Raw genomic sequence first — 3,524 nt, forward strand, 5'->3', positions numbered from 1 at the left:
AATTATAACAACTAATGTTCCAACCAGTCCAAACCACAGGACGCATATCAAGGCTCCCTTCTGACTAAAGTGCTTTGTAACAAAAGCAGGATTAGGGCGTATAGGCTAGCTTGGTTTGGGTAAGATCATTTTACGCACACTGTCTATGGCCAGCCGCTTATTGCAGTCATCCTGTGTGTCCAGTGTTGATTTGTAGTGAGCTTCCTTTACTGCACTATTATCTAATATCCTCACATCATATTATCTAATATCCTCACATCATAAATATATATATATATATATATATATATATATATATATATATATATATATATATATATATATATATATATATATATATATATATATATATAGAGAGACTGTGTTGCTTACGTATGGAAGTCATGGATACTCTCTACAAAAGATAGCTGGCGATTGGACTCAAAATGAAAAGATTCATTCGTTTCAAGAGGTTAGCAAAGTTGCCTGGGCCGTGACTAGCATTGCCAAGTGGCTATGCCTTGTCAGCACAAAAGAGCTTCAAAGAAATCTTTAAAAACACTCAAATATACATACACTGAAACACTCTCACACCCCTACCTCGACTGCAGTTGTCTTTTCTTTCCCCTCTATTCTACCACTACAAAGCACTGTGCCCCTTTGGAAGTCTGAACAGTTTTTTCGAGGTGAACTTTGCCATTTTGGTGTCGACCAGCCCCCTTCTTCTCTCTTTGCGCTGTACATAGGCGGTTTTTGCTGCTGGAAATAGAATGGGAATCGAGAAGAGATGGCTTGCATTTCAGTTAGGAATAAGAAGACAGATAATTCAACAAAAGGAAAATTATGTTTGTGTCACAACGATAAGTCAATCTAACCTCAGCTGCGGGCCCAAAACACACAACTGAGCTAGAGGGGCAGAAGTGTCTTCTATGATTTACACTACAAATGAGAAAGAAGGGAACTCACGACAGAGGAAGACAGAGACCCCTCAAACGTCCATGGGGTGCCAAAAACCTTAGTAAATAACAATAAGAATTAATTAACGCGTCTGTGCAGATTTGGGCTGAAGATTAATATCTGATCTGGAACAAGAGGCGTTTTTCTGTAGTAGATCTACGTGGAGATCGTTCCACAAAACTTTTCGAATAACACTGCCCACCATACTTATAATGCCTTATTAAAATAGAATAACCTGTCTAAATATAAACCGTCTAATAAATAGCCAATACTGAAACTAACGTTAAGTATGTGGCACATAGACGTCTGCATTAGGATATTCTTTATGCAGCTGGGCTGCCTGGAAAGGCCAAGAGTACCTCCGTGTGCCAAACGCGAACAGCGCGCCGCACCGCTGCTGCCATAACACCGTAGCGTCGGGCTTTGGGAGGAAAGGTCATAAGTTTGACCAAATGAAAATGTTTTAAATGTGTTCAATTTTTTGTTAAAAAAATCTGGAAAAGTGTAGGAAATGACACAGCACTGTTAAATGCTACACTGGGGGTAGGATAATTAAATAAACAAGTAAGTAAGTAAATAAATAAACTAACAGCAGCTAACTAAATAAAAAAAATAGATGGATGGATGGATGGAAGGTGGGTGAATAAATTATATCCCTTTTAACCATATAAACAGAGTCTCAAGCTGAACGTAACGTGTCCTCGCTTTGGTCGGTTCAGACAAGCAGCCATGAAATATGCAAATATATAGACCATCGTTTATAATTGGACATACAATATACAAGTTTCGTGTGTGTGTGTGTGTGCGTGTGTGTGTGCGTGTGATGTCGATGCAGTTGTGCTAAGTGATTTAATGTCATATTTCAGGTATCAATGTACTATTCGAGGACAAAATATTTAAAGGTAGCCAATATCGCAATACTCCAGGCTGAGAATATTTCGTGCTATTTGTTTAATGTGTATTTTAGCCCAGACGGGGCAGACTATATACAGCGAAGCATCTCCCCCATCCACCCCTCACCCCAAGTCTTCCTTTGTGTTCAAGTTGGCTCAAGGTCTCGGGAGGTCCTAGAAGTGACAGTTCTGTGAATAGCGGGTAGATGGCACAATTTTCTAACATTTAGAGAGAGAGGAACCCACCGAGCCGAAAGCAGCAAGTCCATTTTAAAGCACTTTATTCAAAATAACAAAGATAGCGCCGACAGACAGTTGAAATGCGCATAGACCACATCTCAACGAGGCATTAGGGAAGAGCGTACTGAATAACCAACACGAATCTGTTTATGATTCGATTTAGGTTCTCAAGACAAAAATAAAAATCAGGATTAGATGATGTTAAATAATGGCTTTAACGACTCTGATTCAACAGCTGCTGGTGAGCAAAACTATAGGTATGTGACCAATCTCATAAAAACGATGATAGTAACGTGGTAATATAACAAACACAAGCTAATACCTCATCGAAAGAGCGCTCCACGGCGTTGGCATACACATGTTCTGTATGATGTCAGAATTGAAGTTATCTGCAACGGTCTAGTGATGACTTTCGACGCAAAAAAATATTAATCTCTTGAAAGGGCGCATATGCTATTTTATATGACACTCTAAAAGACTAATTTGATTATCTTTAAGTCCGGCTGAGCTCTAGGTGGATACATTAAAAGTTCAGAAACAAAAATATGCTATATGTTAATCCTTATATTACGACAAATGAGTCAGGCTATACGGAGAATCGTTAATGTGTCATTCTGGGGTGTGTGTGGGGTGTGTCTGTGTGGGGTGTGTGGGGTGTGTGTGGGGTGTGTCTGTGTGGGGTGTGTGTATGGGTGGGAGGCGTATTAGGCATTGCCTATTATCTCTTTGGAGGTCGCTATGGAAACCAATTGCTAGCTCTTCCTTCATTGAGCTGAGCTCGTCATAAGAATAACATAGGACTACTCCATGATGCATATCAAAGCCATGACGGATTTTGTAATACAGGATGGGACACCGAAAGTCCTCTACCACAGAACTTTGTGTTATATATCTATTAACGAAACCATTCCGATGAGGGAGCGTGATGTGCATCGAGGCTTGAGCAAGCTAGCATAATTAATTATTTCACCCGTGGCACAAAACGAGAGGCGCTTGCAGAGTGCTAGAGTTAGGCCTAACAGGCTCCATTTTTAAAGGAATATTGTTTTCCATTTGTAATATGCTACCAACCATGAACCCGATAACATTCAAAGGAACACGAGCAATTCTGAAATTAATGAACTGTCCTACAAACAGCTACATTGCTACGACAACGAGCGATGGTTACTCTCTTTTTGCGCACACTTTAAAAGTCACCTACACTGCCCTGCGCTTTCCGAGAACAATACTGTCGCACATGCAAGTTTGTCAATATGTTCTAGTGATGACGTCTAATGTGGTTTCTTTGAGGGATAGGTTGTGCTTGATCAATGGAGAAGCAGCTAGAAGTTACACAGCATCGCCTCGTTTGCCCGACAGTTATCCCAAAGTGCTTTTTTTCAAGAGGAAATAAATAAAACTGACATTATACGGAGGGAGACCTCATTAGTTCGTTGTCCAACGCTAATAAACAGA

This window comes from Electrophorus electricus, chromosome 4 (genome assembly GCF_013358815.1).
Source record: "Electrophorus electricus isolate fEleEle1 chromosome 4, fEleEle1.pri, whole genome shotgun sequence".
Taxonomy (NCBI): Eukaryota; Metazoa; Chordata; class Actinopteri; order Gymnotiformes; family Gymnotidae; genus Electrophorus; species Electrophorus electricus.